Source organism: Coloeus monedula, assembly GCF_965178545.1.
Source record: "Coloeus monedula genome assembly, chromosome: 27".
In the NCBI taxonomy this organism is placed as follows: Eukaryota; Metazoa; Chordata; class Aves; order Passeriformes; family Corvidae; genus Coloeus; species Coloeus monedula.
The window spans coordinates 1,566,699-1,576,464 of NC_138807.1; positions in this window are offsets into that span (position 1 = coordinate 1,566,699).

Consider the following 9,766-nt stretch of genomic DNA (forward strand, 5'->3'; position numbering starts at 1 on the left):
CTCTACAATAGCTCTCAGTGCCAGATGGGGAATCCTCACATGAAAATTCCAAGCCTGACAGGTTTGGAAATATCCTTCAAGGCCTCATAAAACATTAAAGACGTTTGTGCATCTGTTATTTGCTCATCTTGCCAGCCCCAAAATCACAATATTGTCATTCACATCAGTGGCAGCTTTCTTTTACTGCAAATTCCATGCTTTCCTTGTATCATCCAGGTTTTAATTAACAATCCAATTCTTGGAAATAAGATAGGTCTCAAATCTTCAAAAATTGAGGCCATGAGCACAACACTGCACAGAGCATTGATGCCTTTATCTTCTGACAGCATATTTGCAATCTCAGAATTTCATCTATCACCATAAACACTTACTTAAGGTGTTCCGGCAATTAAAAGATGCTGTCCTTTGAAATAGCGTGTCAGTTTTTAAAGGAATGATCTCTTTTCCCTAAATATATTAATGGTCTGTTACAGTGTTTCAGTTCAATATGAACACATAGGCTGGAAGGTTTCATGATAATGTGGAATTTTAGTAACATAAAGTCAGGTGGCATGTCTGAAATCGTCTCAAGATGATGCAACATGAATGCCACAGGTGTGTTTAGTCATGCCATTTCTTGCGGTATCCTGAAACATGGAAAAAGCTCAGTGCAAACAGGGCGATCCAGGAAGCCACTGGTGAACGTGGTTCTGACAGGGGAGGAAAACGTGCAGCGGGAATCAACAGATGGAAGCAGCTGCACAAGGATAAATGGTTGTACCTGGCTGTGAACAAATATGGAATCATAAAATCACAACGTACTGGACTGGAAGGGACCCACAAGGATCAACGATCCCAACCCTGGCCCTGCACAGACACCCCAACAACCCCAGCCTGGGCATCCCTGAGAGCGCTGTCCAAACGCTCCTGCAGCTCTGGCAGCCTCGGGGCCGGGCCCATTCCCTGGGGAGCCTGGGCAGTGCCCAGCAGCCTCGGGGGGAAGAACCTTTCCCTGAGCTCCATGGCCAGCCCTGACCCAGCTCCAGCCGTTCCCTGGGCTCCTGTCCCTGTCGCAGAGCAGAGCTCAGCCCCTGCCCCTCCGCCTCCCCTCGGGAGGAGCTGCAGCCCCCAGGAGCCTCCCCTCAGTCTCCTCTGCTCTGGCTGAACGAGCCAAGTGCCCTCAGCTGGGCACTCCGGAGGTTGGATGGTTGGATGGATGGTTGGATGGATGGTTGGATGGATGGATGGATGGATGGATGGATGGATGGATGGATGGATGGATGGATGGATGGATGGATGGAGAGCTTCCTAACGGCGCAGACGCCACACAGAAAGCAGCAGGGAAGCTCCAGGAGCCGCCCCACCTCGAGTGCACTCTCCCGATTCACAGCCGTGAGCGGCCGCCCCCGGACACGCTCGCAGCAGGCAGTGTCAGCTCCGCAGTCCCTGGGGCTCTAGGCTCCGGCCGCTGTGAGCGCTGCGAGGCCCCAGAAAGCAGCACCGTTAACCCCGGCAGCGCCGTTCCCCCGCTCCAGCCCGAGCCAGCCCGATCCAGCCCGCGCCCCCAGCGCGGCTCTGAAATGGCGGCCGGGAGGGCCGGGGCTGCGGGGAGGGGGCGGAGTCTGCTATTGGCCCGCCCCGAGTCCCGTCCCCCGAGCCCTCAGGGGTGAAATGGCGGCGGCGCCTGTTCTCGGCGTGGAATACTTTGGGCAGTCTTCGCTTGGCCCCGCACAGGTCTCTGTCTCCAGGGCACAGGCTGTTGTAGGTGCTGCAGCGTCCTGGGCAGCTGCCACTGCTCTCATCTCCCGCCCTTGTTCAGTATGAGACAGTTGGGGATGTTCAGCCTGGGGAAGAGAAGGCTCCAGGCAGAGCTCAGAGCCCCTTGCAGGGCCTAAAGGGGCTCCAGGAGAGCTGCAGAGGGACTGGGGCCAAGGCATGGAGGGCCAGGAGCCAGGGAATGGCTTCCCAGTGCCAGAGGGCAGGGCTGGATGGGAGATTGGGCAGGAATTGTTCCCTGGGAGGGTGGTGAGGCCCTGGCACAGGGTGCTCAGAGCAGCTGGGGCTGCCCCTGGATCCCTGGCAGTGTCCAAGGCCAGGCTGGACATTGGGGCTTGGAGCCGCCTGGGACAGTGGGAGGTGTCCCTGCCCATGGCAGGGGGTGGAATGCGATGAGTTTTAAGGTCTGTTCCAGCCCAAACCGTTCCCTGATTCTGTGATTCCCCCCTGGAAAAGTGCCCTGGTGCCTCCAGCCATCCCTCCTTGGCCCCTCAGTGTCTGGATTACTGTCCCTTCTTCAGGGTTTTGCACTGTTCTCTGATTTCTCACCTCTATGCAATCACCTTCACTCTCCTGTGTCTTTCAGCCCCGTTCTCCATTATCCTCTGGTTCACCCCTCCCTCCCTCAGCACATGCCCCAGCACTGTTCCAAGGCTTTGCTTATGAACACTTTTTGATCACTCATCTTTTGGTTTGTGTCTCCATCACCCAGACTTGAGGGCTCCTGTATTGCTCCACTAACAGCATCCTTCTAGGTAACTCTGCTTTTTCTTTCCTTGGTGTTCCATTGTGCTGTCCTCAGTTTTCCTGGTGTCCTGTTCCTTGATGCTTTTTTCTTTGTTCCAAGGGTCATTTCCTCCCCTGAGGAAGAATAATATCCACTGTCTGGAGTAGTTGGTCCTCTTTGGAATTCCCTTCTGGCCGTTTGCAGAAGGATGGACTCACCCTTGCTACTTCGCTCCCATGGGAGTCACCTACCCTGAGGTTACCTGTAGCTGCTGTTCTTGTTCTGCCTGTGCTGTCATTTCACTTGTGAGGTGAATTATGTCACCTGGAGCATGTTTGTCTCTAGTTGTGCTGCAGAAAGATCACCCCCATTTACACTCCCAGTGATTTGCAGGAGAGCTTTTCCTGGCTTTCCTGAGGTCAATGCAGAAAATGCTGGGCATGGCCGTGTGAGCTCTGAAGCAGCGCTGCCGCCAGCAGCACATTGGCTGAGGAACATGTCGGTTCAGGTTTCTCTGCACTGAGCTGCTCTAATTAAACCAGCCACACTTAATCATTTGCGGGTAGATGTGGAAATGTTTTAATTCAATTTAAATCTGCAGTTATTATAAGCTGCTATTGAAGCTGATTTTTCCCTCACTCTTTCTTTGATTTCCCTTTTCTTTTATGTATTTATGACCTCTGTATATGTTCCCCCTTCGATGTTTGTTGTGCAGCAGCCACTATCTATCAGCCTAGTTTCTGAAATCATCTCCTTTAAAATTTATCAGTAGGTAAAAGATTTAACAAAAAAACAACAAAATGTAAGGAAGCAAGCCAGAACCTTTCCTGGTTGCCAGGAGTCATCTTTATTCCAAGCTCATAATTTATGAAGCTTGTGGTTGTGTGTGGTTTTATTCTGGTTGTGAATGAATTTGTAGCATAGTTGTATCTGTCCAGTGAGCTGTTGGTGTGAAAAACACTTTGTCAGACTGTCAGTTAGACAATATTAATTACATTTCTCATCATTTTCAAGCCCCCATTTTCCAGGAAGATGTTAAGCAGTAGTAAAACGCGTGGTAAACACACTGATCAATTTACTTTTTTTGTTTCCCCAATGGCTTAGGGAAAGCACCTGTTTTTTCAGTACTTTTGAATGTTTGACAAAATCTACCATTCACTATGGTACTATGTGTGGTACTATGAACTAGCAGTAGGGAGTTCTGAAGAGCCTGATGTGTGCTTCAATAATGTTATTGGAGAGTGGTTTGTTAGTCTTGAGATCAAGCATTCCAAGCACAAACCCAGAGAATGGGTCAGAAGCAGCCCTGGGGAGAAGGACTTGGGGGTGTTGGTGGTGAGAGGCTCAACCTGCCCCAGCCATGGGCACTGACCCCAGAAACCCCCCCTGTGCTGGGCTGAGCCCCAGCGTGGGCAGCAGGGGAGGGGGGATTCTGCCCCTCTGCCCCGCTCAGCTGAGACCCCACCTGCAGAGCTGCCCCAGCCCTGGGGAACAACATCAGGAGGACATTGTGCCAGTCAGTGTGTGGCTGGTGTGTGGCTGTGCTGGTTGCTGTGTCACATGTGTGTGGCTGTCCAGTGGTACAGCTGATGGCTGGGATATTTTGCTCCTGTTTCCAACATAATGCTTTGTCTGTGTTTACATGCTGAACACTTTTCTGAATAGGTGGGGTGTCTTAAGAATGTCTGCTCACATGACCCACATTAGTTGTGCCTCTCAAAGGGGTTAACTTCAGAAATTCCAGTCATCCAGTCGCAAGTTTGCTAGGTGTTCAAGCAGTCAGGAGATGCATGTCCTCAGCACCTGTGCAGGTGCTCCTCCCAGCAGGGACCTGCAACTGGCCTGAGCTGTGGTGTGGCTTCAGGGATGGATCACTGACTGCTCTGTGCAGGCTGGACCCCATCACATTTCAGAGTGGCTGTGGTGGGCAGCAGGTCAGAGCCCACCAGGGAGGGTGACCATGGCCATATCTGACCACAGGTCAGATCTGACTGGGCTATGGTGGAGCCCTGCCAGGGCTGTCAGTGGGGTCAGTCCTCCTTGGAGCAGTGGGTCTGCAGTTGAGGACTCTTCCTGTGGGTTAGGATGCCCAAGGGAACTCCTGGAGGCTGAGAGCCCTCAGTGTGTGAGGGATTCCATATCTGGACTAAGTGTTCTAAAATCTTTAGAGTTCTCAAGTCAGTTGGGTAGCACCAGGTCCATTTGACATCATGAATTTGTGTTCAAAGGCTGGCCAAGCTTTAATTGATTTATCTGCTTTAAATGGCTTATAAAATAAAAATCATTTGAATATATTATTTCATAGCATCATAGATTCATAAAATCTCCTGAGTAGGAAGGGACCGACCACAAGGATCATCAAGTCTAACTCCTGGCCCTGCACAGGACACCTCAACAATCCCACCCTGGGGATTGTTGTTCAAATACTCCTGGAGCTCTGGCAGCCTTGGGGCTGTGACCATTCCCTGGGGAGCGTGGGCAGTGCCCCAGTGTGGTGGCCGATTAACCAGTGGTACAAGAGACAGAGCGAGTTCTTGGTAAGACAGTCTCTGGTGCCAAACACTTAGCGGTTATGGTGAGGGAAAGGAGCCTCTCCCAGGATGTTCAGTTATGGTAATGTACCCCAGTTCTGCTTCCCCAGCTGGCTCCTGGTGTTGGCCACACCACTGTACTTAAGCCTGAGCTGCCACGTGTTCGGGGTCATTTGCCTCTGGAAACCTTCACAAGTTGTAGCAATAATCTGCTTTCTGTGGAACTCTACGCAAGGACCCTTCTCAACTCCTTGCCGTCGGCTTAATATTACTGGGGCCATCCCTGCGTCTGTGTGCTCACACATGAGAGCCATGGGGCTGGCTGGGACCCCAGTAATGCCCCAGCACCCTCTGGGGGAAGAATCTTTTCCTAATATCCAGCCTAAACTTCCTCTGGCAAAATTTTATAAGATTCCATAACAGAAGCCAAGGCGCTATCTCTCAAAAATCCTTCTCAAGAACATCTTGGAGATGTTGCAAAGCACTGGAGCTCCTGAGGAAAATTCATCCCCAGTTGAAGCTGAGGCATATCAGCCACCATGGTCATGTGTGAGCACTCAGCTATGGCCCAAACTGATTCCGAATGGCCCCAGGCACCTCCAGCGTGGCCTTCAGATGGTGTCACATCCCAGGGTTGATGCTGACAGGCCCTTCCCATCCTTCCTCTGATCCAGCCTGCTGGGCTGGCTTTGATGTGGGTACCTGTAACCTGTCTTATATGACAATTATATGATAATTAATTGTCCTGTACTATTGGTCTGCTGTGCCCCAGTGTGACCTCTTGTGTTTCAGTCAGAGTTCTGCAGTGTTGCTTGTGAAAAACGAGGTTCACTCTCCTGTTAGAATTTAAAGAGTTTAATATAAAGACAATAAGAGACACATAAAATAAAGCAAAGGGATAACGGCCGGGTGCCTTGGCGCTCTGCCAAGAGCACACCTGATGCTCGAGGTGAGTCCTTTTTATACCATTTTTACTGTCTGTTCTCTATTCATATTCAAACTTTTCCTGGAGCTGTTCTGCATGGCCACTCCTTGGGTCCGCCTTTTTAGAGCATGCGTAGTCTTCTGCCTTGTGGTTTTATTTCTTTTGATTCTTTGGGTTGGGCCCACTAGGTAAGAGTCGATGGTAGGGTGGATCTCTTAATTCTCCAGACAGTCAGGGCTGATTGCAGCTTTGGGCCTCTTTGCCCCCCGGGCAGAGCGGTGATAGCGGCTCTCGGACCCTCCCGGCCGCCCGTTCTCCGGTCAGAGCAGCCTTTGGGCCCTTTTGTTCCCCGGACAAAGTGTTGATTAGCAGCTCCTTGGGCCTCATCCGCTGCTCCCTTGGAGGTTCTCTTACTTGCTCACACTTGCTAACATTCTTGCTGAAACGAGAGAAAACTACATCCACACAGCAAAAAGCATTTCTAACATTATATAATATCTACTTTAATACTTTGCGAGAAGCCAATACTATAATATATGTTTATAACATGCTGCTACTGCTTGGAGGATGTGGTGTGGGAAAAGGTGCAATGCAGTTTGAACCAGGTGAGCACTGGGCTGCTGAAGACAGTCAGACTCTCTCCTGTGACATCACAATGCTTCAGGATCTGCCTGAGAGCAATAAAGAATAATTTTTCCCTGCTTTGTAGGTTAACCTCATGCATTTAACGTTTGTATCTTTGCTACTTACCTAGCTATTAGATAAAGCTCTAAAACAGGTTTTAATAACAGTGCTGTGTAAAAAGGGGGGAAAAAAAGCCAAAGTGACTAAATAATTTCTTTTGATAAAAGTGACAAGATCTTCACCTCTGCATTACTTTATTTTTTTAAGGTGTTAACCCTGCTCATTAGAAGATACCTGCACTTCAAGGCTTGGTTTATTTGAAGAGCTAAATCCGATAATAAACTGAAGCCAAGGCCACAATGTAGACCCAGCTTTCTTTTCAAATGACAAAATTCTGTATCTGGGGAGGATGGAAAGTTGTCAGGGTTTAAAGACTTACAGCACAGTGCTTTTCGAGTTTATGGATTTTTGGGCGTACAAATTCTTCTGTACCTTTTGATGTCTCTCTACAAGGCATGATGATTCTTGTTTCTGTCTTCAAGACTCTTCTCATGAATGGAAACTAATGCTTGCAATTATTACAGTAATACTAGTATTGAATTTTAGAATGTTTTGTTTTAAATGTAACTTTTTGCTAGTGACCCAATTTCAATAATTTCTGAAGCTGGAAAAAGTAACTTGCCATAATTTCACCTTTGCCGTTAAATAACTAAGCATGGAAACAAACAGCACTGTAAAATATTTGTAAAATCTTTGCAAATGTTGACTTTTTAAAAATAAAAGCTCTATTATTTGAATATTGAGGTGAACTATGGCCTCAGAATAGAATATGCATGAGCGATGGAGGTACAGCAAGAGAAGGAATGCTCTGATAGTTTTCTGCCTTCCTCGGTAAGGAGAGACCGTATGATGTGATAAAGCCTTTTAGAGCAGGTTCTTTAATCAGTTTTCCTCATGTAATTTAACAACATCATTTTAGGGACCTTGTTCTGCTGTTACAACTAATGGACCTTAATACTTTTCCTCCCTTCAGGTTTGGGTCTCTACATGAGCTTCCCCACTGCCATGACCTGGCTTATCTGCATGGTATGGATTTAATTTAAATCTAACAGCAAACTAGAGCTGCTGAATGCAGAATAGGGTTCTAAGTTAATGACTTAGGGACACATGAAAAGATCATTTATTTGTTTTCTAAATCAGCTCTGCCATAAAATTTGCAAGGTAGGAACTTCAGGGTTGTACTTTCTTTCAGGAATGCTCAGCATGGCTGTGGTAACTCCTGGGGTCTGAGCTGCTGTTGGTTTGTCCACACAGACAGAAGAGCAGCTTGTTTTTTTAATTGAAACAATGCCTACAAAATTTCAGTGTGTACTTGGTTTTTTGCAGCGTACTAAGTCAGAGAACAGAGTTGGGCTGGTCATGCTGGGCAGAAACCTTTTAGCTGTTTAAAATCCTTAATTGCTAGCAATTCAAGAGCTATTTGTTTATTTGTTTGGCTTTTTCTGTCTGATTTGTGTGACTTTATCTTAGTTCCATGTCTAATCAGTTGTGGCCTCAGTGTTATATCATGGATTGACCTGCATTAGTCAGTCTGTCTTCACAAACTGCCTGGCTGCAGGGTGATGCTAAACTGGTGTATCACTAAATTCTCTGCCTGGAAGCTGGGTCTGTTAAATAGAACTTTTTTGACTTGTTTCTTTTTTTTTTTTTTTTTTTTAAGCACTCAGCCATGTACAGTTTAAGCCTAATTCATCTGTGGAGTGAGCTCTACTGGAGAGCAAACTCCCATGTGAGCATCTGTGGCTGCTGGCCCAGGTGAACTGTCCCTTCTGGCCCTGTCCAGACCAGGTCATTATTCCCCAGCCTGTCCTAACAGCAAACATTCAGGAATGGAACATGGATTAACACCATGGGCAGTTTTAGTTGGCAACCAGTATTGATGGTATTTGCTTATCATAGATTCATTAGCATTGTGAAAGACCTTCAGAACCATCACGTCCAACCTTTAAGCTAATCCCCCCATGCCCACTAAACCGTATCCCCAAGTGACATGTCAACTCATTTTTTGAACACTTCCAGGGTTGGTGTCTCTACCACTGCCCTGGGCAGCCTGTTCTAACCCTTCACCACTCTTCCAGGGAAGAAATTCTTCCTGATGTCCAACCTAAACCTTCCCTGGCACAGCTTGAGGCTGTTGACTCTCATCCTATCATTTGTTTCCTGGGAGCAGATCCTGACCCCCACCTGGCTGCCCCCTCCTGTCAGGGAGTTGTGCAGAGCCAAAAGTTCACCTCTGAACCTCCTTTTCTCCAGGCTGAGTCCCCCCAGCTCCCTCAGCTGCTCCTGGTGCTCCAGACTGTTCCCCAGCTCCATTCCCATGTCTAGACACACTCCGGCCCCTCAATGTTTCTTGTATGCCAATTACACAGTCAAGACAGTAAAGACTGAGATTCTCTATGATTTGTACAGCAAATGTTTAATTGAAAAGACTCAGTTGTCACTAATTTCAGTATTCTCAAAGCCGTCACAGTTCACATAGGCATTCCAATGTGGATTTTGGATGATGGGATAATGAAAAGAAAATCCCGTTTTGCAACTTCCTTTGCCACACAGCAGTTTAATGCAGTTTGAATTTTACTGCTGTGTATTTCTCTTCACGTAACTCTGGAAGTAATAGTGCATCAGGATTAATAAATCTCAGCTTTTGGTCTAGGTTATGGCAAGTAATTCCCTGGGACTCCTGACAGGAATGCCTTGACAGCAGCACTGCATCCTCAGGCAGGGGCTTTGTGGCATCGTGGTCATGTTTCTGAGCTTTCATCAACTACGTTTATTTCCTGGATTAGAGTCAGGATTTTTGATCATTTTAGGAGAAATTGGTTCCTGTCACCTGTGGCTGCCTGATAGAGCAGGTAAAACAGACCTGTCCAACGTTAAGTACTCAGGCAGTTTCAAGAAGAAAGGGATGTGGCTTGTGGGCAGTAAGGGCTCTAGGTGAATTAGAAATTTCCTGGTTTGGCATAGTGTCAAGTTATGAAGATTTTGCAGGTTTTTATTGCTTGTAGTAGAAGTGTCAGTTTTGGAATGTATTGAACTAACCCTTGTGATTATCCACAGAAACAATTACCATGTCCCACGGGGTTCCTTTGAAACATAGATTTAGAAGAAACATCAAGATTTTAGTTATAGGCTAGCTGTGTTGAA